The following is a 17941-nucleotide window of genomic DNA, read 5'->3' on the forward strand; positions in this document are numbered from 1 at the left end:
TCAGTTAACCTATAGATGAGGGCATGACATGTAGAAAACCAAAAGGTAAAGATGTGACTTTTCTCCAGTAAAAGGTCAGGATCCACTCATTCTGGATTTTTAGCTTGACATAGAACTTCTCTTGTAGCTCATGAGTAGGAAACAACAGTTCACTAAGTTGCCATAGTACTTCAAGTTGTCCACGTGTTGTTATGGTTATGATAAGTAATTCCATACTTAAAGTTCTGGGTCCTATAACCTTGCCTGACTAGGAGTCTAATTCTGTCTGTGCTGTACTAGTAAACACAGACTTCCAGCCAACAGAGTTTCCCTTCGTAATTTCTATGAAAACGCTACTTTGCCATTCTCATTTGTAAGGCAGTTAATTTGAGTTCACAGAGAATGAGCTTTCCAGAGATTGCTCAACTCTTGGTGTGACTGAGAAGAGATTTTTGGTCCTGAAAGTTGAGTCCCTGTGTCAAGGGAACCTCTCAATAGTATGGCATAGCCAGTTGAAAGTGTTGCTTATTTTAGTCTTACTGGAGGAAATCTGAAATGATCAGGTCCTTCTTTCATCTTTCTATGAAAATGGAATTTTCCAACCTACCCCATTAGACTGAATAATACCCATTCATATTTCCCATGTTGAATCTTTGCGCTCTCAGTGGGCAGGTCCTACTAAGTAAGGTATCTATTACATAGAAGTTACTCAATACATGTTTCAACTGAATTGATGGAATAAAGTCTGTCTTTGTAGCAGTCACAGAGTTGTTAAGTTTCTTATAAGATTTTGCAATCAAGATTTTGCCAATAGGATTGTAAAGTTATTACCAGTGGTGACTTATTTTTGTTTTCCTAGTGATGTTAACATAATGCAAGTGCCCCAAGTTAGAAACTCCAGAACTGACAAGCTTTATTCAGTAAGCGTTAATTGTGTGTCTGTTATCCACTAGTGTAAAATTATGCTAAATGCATTTTTGAGTGTTGCACTGGGGTTTGAACTCAAGATCTACACCTTGAACCACTCCTTCAACCCTTTTTTGTGATGGTTTTTTTTTTTTTTTTTTTTTGAGATAGGGTCTTGAGAACTGTTTGCCCAGGCTGGCTTTGAACTGTGATCCTCTTGATCTCTGCCCACGGATCATAAAGTTTTAAGTCTTTCTTTTTGAAGACATTAGTCAAATATAGTTGAATAGATTATAGGGCAGCTTTATTCCTGGTATATGGGTAAGCTTTCTGAATCTGCTCAGTAGTATCAAAGTGGGAGAGTAATCTGTATGCAATACCTGGTAACTGTGTGACTGTGACCTGTTCTCATCCTCTACCTTCTCCACACTGCCAGAATGCATCTCTAGACATGGGCTGATTTTGGTGTTTGATTTTTTTTTTCCCCTCTAATATGAAACTAGTCAGTGCACTGTACAGACCTGCCCATCCTGCTCTGACCTCTCACCCCTCAGTTTCCTCTTTGTATAGTTCCAGGATTGTTCTGGCTCATACCATGTTAGGAACACCCCCTACCTCCTGCATTGTCAGAGGCACCACCTACAAGGACATATTGTACGTCCATACTCTTAACAGACTGTTGGATTCTAGGTCATCACAGAGCAAATGGATTATTTCTTGAAGAAATGCCAGTACTTGGGTCCTGCAGTATCCAGAGATCCTCACTGGCACTAAGTAGACATATTAGCATAATCTCAAAAAAGACACCCAAAACCATCCCTTAGGAGGAGAATAGAGGAGCTCCTTTTATCAGAAAGGAATTTTTTTTATTTCTCTTAATGGATAAAAATAAGTGCAAGGGGAAATGTTGACAGTTCTTGTACATGTTCATAAAGCTCAGATGTCTGGTATAAACCTCGCCTCACTTCTGTGAGAGCCATGCTTTGCCCATTTGCCTGGCCTAATCCCATTACTGCTCTGAGTCACACATTCCTTGATGTACCCTCTGCTCTTGCCTTACCTTTCTCTCAGTTGAAAGCTTTCTTTCCAGCTACACTGAGTCTTCGAGGAGCATCCACATGGAGGATTTCGAGGTCACACATGGAGGATTTGCCACTTTCGTGTTGAAAGCAACTATCCATCACTAACTTGCTAACCTAGTTCCAGTTTTATCTCTGACTCTTGCATGTCTTTAGATTCTTTTTGTCTTCTATTTGTCAAGTAGTTCAGCAAATTAAAGTTGCCATCAGAAAAAGGATATCAATGGGGAAAAGGAGTCAGGAAAGGCTTGTCAAATACTACGTTTATTCTGTTTTTTTAAGTTGGATAGTTTCTCGGAATTTGCATTCTTCACAGTATTGCTAGAGTTTTTGAAGTATCCAGTCATAATAAAACTTCAACCAAAAATACTATCTTTCCTTGGTTGATGCAAGTCACTTTGCAACCTGCAAATTACCAGAGTTCATTCCAGCTAACCCCCAAGCTAAGGTTCCAAGCTGGCCATTGATCAAAGTGACCAGGGGAACATTTTAAACATGAGGGTCCCCCAGTCTGACCCATAGAGTTTCTGGTTAGTGTTAGAGAGAAGCCTGGGCATTCTCCACAGTGATCCTGATGATGATCCAGGTTTGACTTTCCCTCCCTAAGCCAGTGATAAGTGGCAGGATCTTCTGAGGCACAGTGGTGTTTGGACCCCACCCACTGATCCTTGATCCTGGAAAATTGGGACAAGGATGGGACATTTGTGTTTATAACAAGACTTGGGAGTAATTTGAGGTACTTCAGCTCAAGAACCACCCAAACCTTTTCAAGAAATGTCTTTTCCCATCATTTTTTTTTTCTAAATTAGATGTCAATAGCATGTACAATTGCAATTCTTTAGTGATTCCTCAGCAAACTCCACTGCCATTTCGGTACAAACACCCTGTTTTTTTTTGTGTGTGTGAATGAATAAACCATATCTGCATCTGTAACATTCTGTTCCATAGTAACTATAAAGCAGAAGTACCTAATCTTTTTTATAATTTAAAAACAAAAATTTCCCATGAGGACAGAACCCAAACATTCTACTAAAATGTATTGGTTTGCTCTAAGAGTAGGTATGAACTGAATACCACTCAACTGTGGTCAGGAACCACAGTTTAACCTTCAGCCTCAGTTTCTACATCTAAATGCCTACCTGGGAGGGTAATTTTAAGGGTTCAATGATAAAATGATATAAAATGTATGGGACACATTTCAAAAACTTTTCTCAAAATGACCAAAACATCCTAAACTATGATGGGAATTGTTAAATTATATTAATGCAACCTAACTTACATTCTCCACTTGTACACCATGATTTTCCCACTTATATTTTCTGTCACATTTTTTAATCTGTAAGAGATAAAAATTCTGAACATTTTGAGCAAAAATATTGAAAATTTAGATCTCTTTTTTTCCTTATAATATTAGTACCAGTTTGACCAACCTTAGTGACTTGTGGCTTTTTTGCAATCAATAGCTCTTGCTCACTAAGATAGAATAAGAATCCTTCAGAACTTCCCCACCCAAGAACAAATTCCCACTTTCTTCACCCAAAGGCAGACTGACTTCTTAAGAGGGCCAATTTCAAAATCATCCATTCCCATGAATTGTTAGCCACACCTTGAGACAACATACTTTCCAGTTTCCAAACCTGTAGACAGCCAGTTGTTAAGCAAACAATAGTTTGCTTCTTCCCTTCTGAGTTGAGTGACTTATAAATAGCATGTGACCTGCACCCCATTTGTGTTCCAAGAACATTTTGGGAGTTTCCCTCCTCTTGCATGTATTTAAGAGAGAGAAACCTGAAGCACAAACTCAGGTTTAATTGTACAGGTTGGCTCCTAAGAGTATTTCACATTCCACTCGCCCATTAGTCCTCAATACTGAACAATTAAAGGCGCAGGCCAAGCAGTGTGTAAACTCCAGAAACAAACTCGAGTTAACTGAAACAAAAGAGAAATATCTCGCTTACATTTGCAATCCTTCAATTGGAATAAATGATGAAGCACCCAACTTCCAATTTGAACTAGGTTCCTTCCTCAGAACCAAAAAATTCAGCAGGAAGCATTTCACCTACAATTGGAAATTTCGGAGTTCGTGTGATTAGAAATTGTTAGATCACAGATTCTTAGCTCTAGTTTGGGGGTCTCACTACTCCATGCATTCTGTAGAACTTTCTGTCACTTTAAAAGGAAAAAGGGCAATGTTTCCACAATTGGTTGCCAGATTATTTTAGGGCTTAAATTACTTTTTTTCCCCATTGCAGTCTAAACCTACACATTCACAAAATAAATCTGGTTGCCTTTTACCTTTTTTCCTTAGCTAGAACTATGTAGTACCTTCAGTTGAGTTTCTGATTCAATACCACTTTGGAGGTCTCTTCTTATTCCCCTTTTCTCTGTCCCTGTGATGTGTGTTCTCCCTTCACACTTGGAAAACCCCTCGTCTTTTGTCAACACTGCACTTTGCCACAGCAAGCTGACCTTGATGGATGATCCATTTGGGTTCCCTTGCCCTCTGGCTTCCAGTTGGGTTTAGCCAATGACTTACAAGTAGTGGATGGGAGGAGAAAGAAAACTGGGGTATTTATTTCTCAAGTCAGTCTTCTGGGCTCTGGCTTGGCAGTGGTTGCCTTCCTCTCTACCAAATGCCAGAGCTTCTGTAGGGTGGCCCTTCCCCTGCAGCCTTGCATTTCTCAGTACTCCAGAAATCACCAGTTCTTGCCCCACAGACCCCCACCCCAATGGCTAGTCACTATGCTTCACCATTTCTTGATGGTGCCATAGCCTAGCTCATACTATTTTGTCAATAGCTCCTTCCTTGCAGTCTATTTTCTGAGCATGCTGTTTCCTGCCTAGATTCAAATACAGCTCATTTACATTTTGGTAGTGCTGATAGCTTCAACTTGTAGGGGCCAGGACCCCAAATGTGTTGGAATAAAGCCTACTGTCCTGGAAAAATTTTCACTGCCTTCTTGAAGCTTGCCACTACTTGCCTTGACAGTACCCAATGTGGAGACACCATCCTTACATAGGAATTTGTCCTGCTCTTTCATATATATCTCACCAGACAGCAGATTTCTGAGTCTACCAGTCAGTCAACCCACCAGCATCCAGAAGACAAAAATTCTTTGCTTGAAAAGAATCTCTCTACCTCTTTCTACTCAGTCTAAAAGTCACAATACTTCAATTTAGTGCTTTTCACATACATTCCCCAAGATCAGATCAGCTCTGGAAGAGACTACTCAAAATAGAGATTCTCTCTTAAATCTGCCATCCTCTTTCCCTCTTCCAGAAGGAAAAGTCCCCATCATACATCCAGCTGAGTTTGAAACTTGAGAATCATTCCCCAGTGGTCCCTCTCCTTATATTAAATACTGCATCAGTCACAAAATGCTTTCCATCTTCTTCTGTTAACAGTGGGGATAGGTTAACTTCCGTCTTCCACCACTACGTGGCCCAAAAGGCCAATACTTAATCTAGGTGATGACAGTGTCCTTCTCACTGGTCTCCACACCATTAGTCTGGTTCCTCTCCAAAAGCATACAGTTTTCAGCAGCCAGGGTAAGCTTTCTAAATCACCTGTATGATCATGTTAGTTCCTATACTTAAAACTTTAAGTGGCTCCCTGTTTGTACACTACCCCCAGGATCAAATCCACAATACAGTGTCGGGGGCTGTTTATGATCAGAATGACAGCTTCTCATCTCTCACGTTCTCTCCACTCCTCTTGCGTCAAGCACTTCTTGTCCTACTAAAGTTCCACTCTGTCTTACCTTGATCATGGCGTCGTTCTGCCTGCAAACTTCTGCCTGCTGTCATCCACATCGCAAGTTTCAGTATAGGCCTTAAGTCTGTATTGGAGTGCTTTCAACTGCAGTTCATTTTTCTTCTATAAGAAGCCTGGAAATAGGCAATTAGTAACATTGATTCATCACCATTATCGTTATTATTATTATTAATTGGCAGTACTGGTGTTTAAACTCGGGGCCTTGCAGTTGCTTAGAAAGTGCTCTACCACTTGAGCCACTTCCAGCCCTTTTTGCTTTGGTTATTTTTCAGATAGAGTTTCACATTTTTGCTCAGGCTAGCCTTGGCAGCAGTCTTACTATCTATGCCACCTGCATCTGGGATTAAAGATGTGAACTTAGCTTGTTAATTGAAATGGGGGTCTTAGCTACTTTTTTTTCCCCTGGCTGGCCTCAAACTATGGTCCTCCCAATCTCTGCCTACTGAGCAGCTGGGATTATAGACACACCGCCAAATCCAGCCTGATTCACTATTTTTGTTGTCATTCTATTATTTAAACAGTCTTGCTCATAATAGTAATTTTTGCTTAGTCTCATAAACTATTACTCCCATACTTCTGATAAAACTTGATCCCACATTCTCATTTTCCTGATCCAAATCAGTATCTTAACCAGGTTTTATCTGAAGTATTATTGCAAATCAGTTAATAGCTGGTATCTGTGTTGAGAAAAGTTTTGCAGCTCAAAAGAAGCTTGCAGGATCACTTAGTGATGTCTGTCATAGACACAGAAAACTGAAGCAGATCAATGTGTGCTGTGTGTCTGCCATATGCTGTCAAAATTAAACATCTTTCAGTGGACTGGTGTTAAAAGTGTTCACAGTTAGCTTGTCCAAATGTGGACATGGTGAACTATGTCACTTTAGATGATAAAACACTTTCACATTTCTAGGGTGAAACCCAACTTAGTCATGGTATATTATCTTTTATATACATCACTAAATTCAGTTTGCTTATTTAACAGTCTACTTTGAATCAATGTTATACTATTCCACATAAAACACAATAGTGGATATCCATTTATCTCCTCCTTATTCTTTGCATTTTATTTCTTTTTTTTCCCCAAATATATAAGACTGCAACATATGGGTAATTTTTAAAATTTTGCTTTAAATAGTCAATACTAGTGAAAAGCAGGTGGAAGTTGGGTTGGGCAGAGGAAGAAATCAAACTATTATACACCTCATAAAGCCTGAGTCCTCAGTGCTAAGTTCAGATATCATTGCCTGCTAAAGTGTCTTGCACTGAGTGGGAATGGCCAAGTCCTGATAATGACACCTCACTCAGGCACCAGATAAGAACTACCCTGCATAGGGCATGGCTTTGAAGCAGACCCTGAGGGACCTGACACCAAAGGCTGTGTGCCAACCACCTCCTCTAAAGTTGTGAAGCACATTCTTTCACTAACAGTGTGGGGAGCACATCTCCATCTCCGTCACCAAAAAAGGTTCTTGTTATGCAAATGCAATTTTGGCTGGCTGAGTGGCTCAAGTGGTAGAGTGGCTGCCTAGCAAGCATGGGGCCCTGAGTGCAAACCTCAGTACCTCCAAAAAAAAAAAAAGTTAAAAGTGGAAATGCAATTTTAAGACCAGTCCTCTTGGTACCCTCCCCAACCTGATTACCCTCCTAAGCTCCTCCTCCACCAAAGCTCTAGAGCCACCAGACTCATCTTTTGAAACATCATGAAGTCAGGATGAAACTGCCATGGAGCCTCACTGAGACGAAGTGAGCAGGGGTCACCTGGCAGACTCCAGCAGGTAGTTACGGCTACCCCTCCGTCCATCTCCATGTGTCAGGCTCTTGGTCAGGGTGCAGAGGAGATAACTGTGACTACAACACCTCTGTTCTCAGAAAACTCATTCAGTGTGGGTGACATCACTGGAAACACTGCAGTCCTCATTGGACCCACAGTAAGAAAGTCTCAACTAGTCAGTTCCTACTACTTTTGAGCCTAGAAACTGATGTCAGGCAAAGGGAGGCATTGAGAAGTCAGCCCATGGGAAGAAGTATTTAGCCATGGGCAGCAGAAAGTACTCACCATAGACAGGTGTGGGCCATAACTGAAGGGTCCAGGCCTGCACTCCAAATTCCTGGGGTGGGTAAAGGAAAGATTGGCCTTGGGTTTGATGGAGGTCCTGTTGGTCCAAAGACAGGTCTTTGTACACAGAATGCAGTTGAGCTTTGAGGGACCGGGGAAGTTGCAATGGATTCAGAAATGAGGGATGAGGAAGCAGAAGCCAAGCAGATGTAGAAGTGGAGTGGGGAAAAACAATGATGACTGTGAAGGTGGGAAAGGCACAGATGCAGGCAGTGGAGAGAAGATCCACTTCCTCCTGGGGTGGGGCTGCTGTTTCTAAACGTTCTTCAAATGGGTTTGCTTGGTGGTTCCTTTGCACTCTTCCTGATGTTGGAGGAGGCTGAGTTAATGGGTTGGTGAAGGACTTGCCTGCTAGGATATTCACACCCAGAAAGTCTCAGTGAGTGAGAAGGAGGAAGGTCAGTCCTGAAAAGGATAGCTACTGTGACACCCTCACTTGGTAAACTGCAACTCTCAGCTGAGGGCTCCAGTCACAAGAGGGAGCAAAGACTGGCCCTCCTAGTGACAGAGCCTACACATGGCCTCAGATGACTGCTGTTGTTTCCCAGGCCACTGCTGTGTTGGGAGCTTGAGTCACACCAAATACCTTCCACAGTTTTTTCCACTCTTCAACTGGAACGTACTTTCTCTGCCTGTTGCAGAGACACAGCTGCCATTTGTGAAACATCCATGTTCCTGCCGCCTTCACACCCAGGCAGACCCAGGCCAGCCAGCTGTCAGGAAAGACCATCTTTGGAAGTCTGGTGCCCACACAGCCAATCTGCTGGCCTAAGGAGGCTATCCAGACAAGAGGCCTAAGGAGGGAAGCCTTTCTGGGGCTCCAGCAATAATATTTCTGGGCAATTGTGGACCTTCCATCAAATCACAGGCACTTGCTGAGTATACAGCACGAAAAAGACAGCTGCAGGTTTCACAAGGTACTTGTCTTTTGGAGAAAAACAAAAGGAAATAGGATTTGCATGAACTTAGGCTGTTGTTTTGCTGCTGGGGGAAATACTGTTTCATCAAGGGAAAGGAAAGCAAGGAAAGGAAACCAAAACCAAAGCAAAGCTCTTCTGAGCCACCTGGTGGGCTGCCTTGCCCACTGCCCATGGTGGTCATTTTGTGCTTTCCGCACTCTCCACAGGTCTTCATCAGTGCACTTCCTTCTCCCCACATTGCAGAGACCTCAGGCATTGAAAGCACCACAAGTGCAGACTCCCCCAGGTCTCAGAAGGTTGCATCTCTCCTCCAGGTTAGGCCCCCAAATGCTCAGTGCCCTTCCCCACTCCAGGACATCTTTCTGTCAATTCCTTCTCACCTTTCTATTCACTGCTTCCTTCCCATCAGCCTAGCAAGCTGCTCAAGCACACTTCCCATAGACACAGGCACTTCCACTGGCTCCTCCTTGTGAGGGATAACTTGTCTTTTCCTTCACAGAAATGGTAACCCAGGTAAATCCACTTTAAATCAGCAGCCCATTATGCTTGCTTAGCTCCTGGCTTCCCAGAATGTTAAGTGTTAACCTTGCCTCATCTATAGAAAGACTGTGGGCCCTTTTACCTCATCCATAGTTAATCAAGAAAGATTGTGAACTCTGACTGCTATCAATAGAAGGGGCAGTGTTGTGTGCTTATCAGACCTATGTCAATGGCACACCCTTTTGCAGAAGTTAATACTTTTTTTTTTTTGCCTGCTGAGTGACTCCTTGTCTTATTTCTAACACCCTCATACTAATGCCTTCATTCTTCTCTTCTTTAGCCTCCAATCCTGAAGGAATAGTCCACCTTTTCTATCTCAACGTCCTCCCTTCCCCCGTCACTTCAGCACATTTTAATCTGGCTACTTACATCTTATGGGTACTTTCTAGCAAGTCCTCATCTCATTTGACCTCTCCCCCCATTCAGCCCTGTTGACCCCTCTATACTTGAATCTCCCCCGCTCCCTGGGCTTTCCCTACACAGTTAGACCCTGAATTTCCCCCAGTCTCCTTCGTTAGCTTTGCTATTTACCTGCCATTTCTGTGTGCATGTCCTGCACAGCTCTCCCTCTGGCACTTTCTCTTCCTTTAGATGCTCTCTGGAAGTAACCATGAGTTCCCTCTGACGATTCCAAGTCTTCTCCTCAGTGTGGATGCCTCTCCTGAGCTTCGGATCCATGCTTCCACAGGGTTGCATATCACCCCCAAAAATGTATCTTAAACATCTTCAAAGAGGAACTTCCCATCTTCCAGGTCTTCCTTCTCCCTGTTACCTGTCATAACCAGTGGCTTCAGTACAAGTAGTTGCTCAAGCCAGAAACCTGGAATCCTCCTTCCCCTCTTGACTTGAGAAATTGCCTCAGTCCTCATCCTCTTCTTCCTCCTCTCCTTTGTTCAACTCTACCAGCCTCCCCAAATTCATTCTATGTGACCGGAACAGTCTTTCTAAAACACACATTTCCTCTGCTAAACACCTTCAATGGCTCCCCTATTGCCTTACAGTAAAGTAGGATCTCCTTAATATAGTCTATAAAGCTACCTCATCTGGCTCCTCAACTTCCTGTCTCCCTGTCTGCCTTGCATTTGCACTTTAGCAACACCAAGCTGATGCCTGTGCCCCTGTGTTGTTCCTTTTGTCTGGAAGGTCGTCACTATGCTTTCCCTTTAACTTCCCATATTCACTGCCTAAGGCTCAATTCAGATGTCCCTCCAAACACACTTGTCAGATTTGTATGCCTCTTTCTATGCTTGCAACTATGATAGCTTCTGCATCACTACATTGTAATTGCTTAGCAAAAGAGTATTCTAGCTGAGGCCAGACTGGGTCAGGACCTGAGGAGCTGGTGCCCCTTTTGGAGTCTATTAGCATGAGGGTGTTTCAAGGGAAGAGTAAATGTGGAATTGGAAGAGTGAGAAAGAGAAAGACTGGAGATAGGAGGACAGTGTAGGTCTTTATTCTCTTCCAAGTCCCTTGAAATGTTTGTGAGTTCTAATGGAGAGGTGTGTCACAGATGTTTTGAGACTCTGGGCTCTAGCAATACTGCTTGGAGTCTGCAGATGACAAAGTCCAAAGGAAATGTGAGGAGAAACCATTCTCTCCTCTTGGCATCACTCTAGCATCCTGAAGCTTAGAGGTTTGTGGAGCATCCTGGGAACCCAACCTTGCTATTATTCTAACATGCGCATGGGATGAGGGGTTGTAAATGGGACTGAAGTCCACCCAAAGCAAGAAGACTTTCTATAGAACACTTTGTAGACTAGGGGCAGAGTCACTGCAATAGCCAGGGCTGTCAGTAAAGGAACTGTTATTTCTGGGTGTGTGGAGGCTTATGCAGCTGTGAGAACAGAGAACATTGGTAAGGCAAAACCAGGGCAAGGTGAAGGGTGAGGGCCAAATGTTGGTCAAAACTGATGAGTTGGTTCATGATTATATGTCAAACATTCCTTAGTAACTAAGTATGTGGGTAATTTTCAGGGAATTAAAAGGCTTTGAGGGAGTTATTTGAATTAATAGAGTACCATTTGTATTTACAGGCTGGTGATACTGGGATAATTGAGTCTATATTTTCAGCCTCCCTACAACTGCAGCCCAAGCTCTGAAGATTGGGACTATTTCTTATTTGTGTTTTGCTCCCCAGGGCAAAGAACAGCTATAGACACAGCAGATAATAATTGGGTGGACAAGTGAAAAGAGTCTTTATCTGAAGTCTAAGAGATTTGCAAAGACCAAACAGCTTAACACAGGCCAGTCCCGACAGCTGTTAGTCTCTCTTGTTTCTTCATGTAAGATAATAGCCCTCTGATACTGTGAGACTTGGCCCTCATCCAGGCAAGAAAAACAACCACTGGCAGGTCTGGCTGTTGCAATGGCTCTGGTGGCTGTGACCTTTGGGCCTTTGTGGTGCCCTGAGGGGAACACAGTGCCTTGGTGCTGCCTCCTTAAGCATGAAAAGTCCTCCTAACCAATAAACTCTTTTTGTAGGCAAGGTGCCATCCCAGAGCGCAAATTAACACAGGCATCTTTGGACTTCCCTGGAAGACAGTACCTTGCCTAAGCTCTGTTCCCTTTCCTGCTTCTACTCCTGGGTCTTCATTGGCCCCTTTTTGAATTGAGGGCCAGGAGAAGAGTGGGCTGAAACCCTCCACACCAGCTCTCAGGGAACCACAGTCCTCTGCAGATCATTGCTGGGGGAGCTGAAGGAGGATACCTTTCTTCAATGTCTGGAAGTCACCTGGCATTGAGCCTTTTCTTCTCTTTCAAGAAACCACCATGTGATAGTCGACCTTCTATCACTGTTTACCTGACTTAGAAAGAGGAAAGGCTTATTTGGGCTTATAGTTTCAGAGATTTCAGTCCATGGTTGGTTGACTCCATTGCTTTTGAGTCTGTGGCAGTACAGTACATCGTCGTAAGAGAGATAGTGATGGGCTGGGTCTCAATGTCCTCTTTAATGACACATCCCTAATGACCTCACTTCCTTCCACTAGACCCCATTTTGTAAAGTCTCCCCCACCTCCCAATGGTGTCCAAACCATGTCTGACATACACAGACTAAGAAAGCAAAGGTCTTTACAGTCAGGCAACTCTGCATTCAAGACCTAACTACCTCTGTCACTTGGACACTTCATGCAGCACACTTAACCTCTCAGAGCCTCAGTTTTCTTACTTATAAAATGTCTGACCATGAAGATATAATGTGATCATGTTTATAAAGTGCCCAGGACACTGCCCAATCCAAATAGCTGCTTAATAAATACTAGCTTTTATAATTATTAATAGGCAAGTCTTACAGAGCAAGTTCTTCAGCCCTACTGGAATGAAGATCCTAGCAGAGGTTCAGAGAAAAGACTCAGACAATTCAGTGGGTGCCATCTTTCTCAATGTGTACATACATGAACAACATGGAACAAGCCTTTGCTTTCACTAAAGTAGTGGTGTAGGTCTTGGAAGTGAATTCAGTTTGGCCAATGTTTAAATGCCTATTTGTGCCCACACTTAATCTGAAGACTTAAAGGAGTGGGTGACATCAATTCTGGGACCAGGACAGAACTACTGGTAACCCTAATTCGAGGGCCCTGGGAGTAGAGCTGAGCACCGTTTGAGTACTTCCGCCACACAGATCTCCCTCCAGAGGTCTGTACCTGTTGGACTTCTCTGCAGATGGGAAGGAATTCAGTGGCCCAGTGTCACCTGTGAGAGAAACCAAGGTCCACAGTCCAGTCATGCTATCCTTCCCAAATTGGCCTCATTACATTCCCACTTTCATCTCATTGTTCCTTTCCGTGCTATCAGTTTCCCAACAGTACTCCTTCTGTCATTTCAGACAGGGTATTTCTTCATCATACAGATCTGACCTGCATACTTCTAGACATTTGGTTTCACTGGCCTGTAGCACCCAGTCGTCACCATTCATTTACAAATACCCTCATCCTTTTCCATGTTCAGGTTCTCTTTGCACTTGCTTGTTCCTCTTTCTAAAATGTCCCTCTCCACCCTTTTCCACCAAGTGAAGACATCTTTCATGAAAACCCAGCTCAAATGACACATGTCAAATATCACAAGAAGCTCCTCCAGTTTCTCCTGTAGACCTCCCCAGGATGTCCTCAGCTGCCACCCCTCTCTCTGACTTAGCAGGGATAGCTTCTATTGGATAGTTTGCTTGGGGGTCAGTTCTTTCATCAACATTGTCAAAAGACAAAATTACAACAAATTTCATTATAAATCTAAATGGCTCTTATTCATAATTGATGTATCGAGACAACTCCATTCTACAAAACAGAATGAGGGCTCCCGTTAAACAATGACAGAACAGTGGGCTTTCAAGACGGGGACAAGGAACCAAAACAGTAGGGGAAAAAAAGCTTATTAATGTCAGGTTACTTTTTTTATTGGAAGGGCTAAAGCAGAAGAGACTTCTTTATCATGCTGACCCAGGTAGGATGGAATCTGTTTTAGGAAAAACTGGTCTGTTTTGGGATTTATCTACTTCTATTTTCAGTTCAATTGTGTGACATTTAGCACAAGTGACTCCATTTTGATTTGGTATGGTCAGTTGGGGCCTACTGCAGGAGCTTAATCCAAATAATGGCCTCCCATAATTTTTAATTAACTATAGTTCCTAAAGGGCAGGACCATGTCTTATAAGCTTTTTGTATTCCTCACAGTGTCTAGCAGGGAGCTTGAAATGCAAAAGGTGTATAACCCAGGGGTCCTTTGGGGCCCAGATGCGTGTTCCTCTGCAGTGCTGTGCATGCTTCAGGGGACCCAGTAGGACCTGCATGGCTTTCATTGCCACCTGGTGGTAGACACAGCACTCAGTGGAGAGCTGCTTGGCCAGCAGAGCAGCTGGCCTAAGGAGACCCAGTTATGTCACATGCCAGGATATTATAGTAGCCACCGTGATTATTAGTACTGTGACAAACACTATTTATGCAGTTATTTACAGTTTAAAGCATTCTTATTTCACTCAAATCGTATTGCAACCTTGAGAAGCCAGCAAAGCAGCAATTATTATTCTTATAAATGTCACATAATAGACTCTTGAATTGGACTTGTCCTGTCTTGGAGTTTTGGTTTTGGCAGGCCCCAAGTGCCCATACATTTTAAAGCAGTACTTAAAATAGAAATATTATGTAAACCGACCACATGTATAGTTTAAATTTTTCTAGTAATCATATTAGAAAAGGAAAGAGATTATGAAATCAATTTTAATAAGATACTTTCTTAACCCAATACACAAAACATTTTTTCAACATTTAATCAATATTAAAAAATATTAATGAGATGTTTTACACTTCTTTGAAAGATGATATGTCTGTTACACTTACAGTGCTATTGCACTTTGGATCAGCCATATATCAAGTGCTCAACTGGCAAATGGGGCTCAAGTTGCCGTATCAGATGGTACAACTCTAAAGAAAGGAAATTGGCCATTTAGGTTGGCCTGACTTGTTGAAAGCCTGCAGTGAGATTGTGAGCCTTAGCCCACCATTTAGGCCACTTGTGTGAGGAAGTAAGGTTTGGAGAAAGAGAGTTGGGGAGTGGGAATCCCTTTGAGGAGTTGGAGTGTTACATGGCTGTGTCGAAGTGTTACATGCCAGTGTCGAGGGTCCTTGCCTTCACAGGCCAGGGAACTGGCTCGTGAGGCAGCTGAATGATGAACCAAAGCCAGTACATAACGTAGGATTTATTAGAGAGAAAGGAAAGACTACAGATAGAGAAGTGTAGCAGAGCCCAGAAGCCGGTGGCTCGCTGCACAGGTGAAGGCTGGGGCTTTAACTCTGGGTTAGGGTATTGGTTAGGTGAGTTTTTTCTATTGGCCAGGTATTTGCACGTGGGCTGTCTTAGATATTGGTCGGGGGACGGGGGGAACAACCTTGAGAGCATTTTGTTTATCAGTCCCGTGGCAGATTTATGAGACCCTGTATCTCCTCCTCAGGGTGTAGGAATGCAGATTTATAACTCCCTCTCAGTGCAGGGCTCATGGTGCTCTCCATGGGGGATGGGCTACTCACTCATCTGCCTTAGGTATCCAGACCCAACAGGAGCGTAGTGTAATTTCCTTCCGTACTCTGAACCATGTAAGGGGACTTCAGGGATTTGCACAGTACAGGAGCTGATGCCTGATTTGTACCTGGAGATGACCTGAGTCATCTCCACCTGGGGTGGAGTCGACCCCAATGTCCAAACAAGGAGAGGACAACAGAGCTAAGAAGGTGGACTGTGCTGAGGGCCAGGCAGGGGATCTCTGAGAAAACCCACAAGAATAATCCATGAAAGAGTCAGTATTTGGCACCTGCCACTTCCAAGATACCAAAGCTGTATTTCAGTATTGTCCATGGAAAGCATGGCCCCCATTTGCAAATCTCTTGTTCCTCCCTGCACATGACCCAGAAGAAGGGCCAAAATGGCACCCTGATTGAGGAGAAGGTGCGGAAACAAGGAAGGGAAGAAACAGACCATGACCTTCTTTTCTTTCTGTGGCTTCTCCAGCAGTGGCAGACATACCAAGGGATTGGAGTGCAAGAACTGAAATTCCTAGAGAAAAACACGGGACTGTGTAGCTTTAGCTGGGTTCTATACTGCCATTTAACAAGGCATACGTTCACTTTGGTGACAACCATTCATACCATGAACATTTACTGAGCACCTAACAACTGTAGTTACTATTATCATTATATTAGCTTTTATTATTTGTATTAAAATGTATACTAATAAACATCGATAACACTATGAGGTTAATGTTGGGAGAAGTGTAATGCAGGTAGACTAATCAGATATCTCTGTAGTAAGCAGAGGAAATCCAATTCAAACTAGAAAAAGTGATAAGATGTCTCATATAACTGAAAAACTTAGAAGTGATTGACTTCAGGAACAGTGTGATCCAGAAATTCAGACAATATTATTGGAATTGTCTTTCTTCATCTTTTAGATTTTTTTTCCTGTTTCTATTTGTATGAGAATCACAAACTATCTTACTATACATGTCCTTTTCTGCCAAGCTAGGGAAGATAGCTGCCCATTACTCCAAATTTGCATCTTTCTTGCACTGCAATTCAAAGGCAGGTTTCAACAGGAATAATTTAGGTGCCCACCCTTTTGAGTTGGGGACTAGGGGAAGACATGACATGGAAATTGACCACATCCAACACCAAGAATTGACAATAAGTTCTTGAAGAATGTAAGGGTGCTATTGCCATAACTGAGATGAAGAGGCTTGCCAAGTAAAATGACACCATCCATCGTGTACCCTAAGGAATAAGTGTTGACCAAGATTGCTTATTAGTTTTTAGTATTGAACAACAACAAAGACAACAATATCAATTTTATCTTTGCTTTCTATAAGTCAGTACTTTCTATTAGTTACTCTCTTCTCTGTAGAACATATTAATAACATACGCATTGTTCTACCAGATATGAATTTATCCACGTTGTATTTCTTCACTTTTTCCTCAAGGAATTCCTAACAGCCTTTGTAAAAGACCTCACTCAGGCCAGAAACATTCTGAATTTTTGTTCCTCTCAGAGTCCTCTCAGTCAACTGTCTATTTGCCCTCTAAATCTGCTCTCTACCCTCCCCTGTTCCCCAACTCTGTGCCCCCAGAGGCTGACAGGATGAAGTATAGAAATGGCTCCTTTGCCCTCCAGTTGGATTTCCAGTTGAGTTTGGCCAAGAAGCAAGAGATTGGAAGGAGAGAGAAAGATGAGTTGAGCTATTTACCCGCCAAGCTCCCTTAAAACAGGGTCATTTTAGGTCAGTCGCGGTGGAGAAGATGGTGTGATTTTGCATGCTGTCCCTCTGCCTCCAGGCTTGGAGGTATCAGGGTTCAGGGTGACCTCTTCAGGCTCAGGGGTGCTATCCTAGCCCCTGTGTTTTCCCTTCATACTGCTCATTTTTACTTGTAGCAGTTTTATAAAACTCTTCTTGAAAGTCATCCTATTTTGAGTATACCATGTGTTTCCTGCCAAGACCCCAACTTAAGACTTGTCTGCAAAGTGCTGTGATTCTCATGGCGAGCATATTGATTCCTTATGATCCTGCTGTCTCTTCTTCTTTGGCAATACTGGAGTTTGAGCTCAGGGCCCTGAGCTTGCTAAGCCTTCTACTTAAGCAACACCCCACACTACACTGGTTTTTTTTCTCCCCTAAGGGCTCACAGCCATTCTTTTTGTCTATTCCTTCTATATAATAATAATAATAATAATAATAATGATAAATAATAATAATAATAATAATTATTATTATTATTATTGACAGGGTCTTGCTATATAGCCTAGGCTTGCCTTGAACTCTCCATCCTCCTGCCTCAGCCTACTTTGCTGGGATTACAGGTGTGTGCTACCCCACCTGGTCTTCACTCTATTTTCTTGTAGAGTAAAAGTTCAGCATATTTTTTTGGAGCATCCTTTTTAAAAAAAAAATGCTACTTATCTGCTCCACATTTTCTGGTCTCCATTCTTCAAGATCATCTATTTTCTAAAGTGCCCTAGAAGTTTGTCCATTTCTTCCTTTAGAATTTCAGGTGGAATAGCACAGGTTATGCTGTGGTTAAACTCAATGACTGAAAACAAATATAGGTTTATTTCTCATCCTTGCTCATGTCCATCATGGGTTGATGGAGGCTCT

The sequence above is a fragment of the Castor canadensis genome, chromosome 1 (assembly GCF_047511655.1).
Source record: "Castor canadensis chromosome 1, mCasCan1.hap1v2, whole genome shotgun sequence".
NCBI lineage: Eukaryota > Metazoa > Chordata > Mammalia > Rodentia > Castoridae > Castor > Castor canadensis.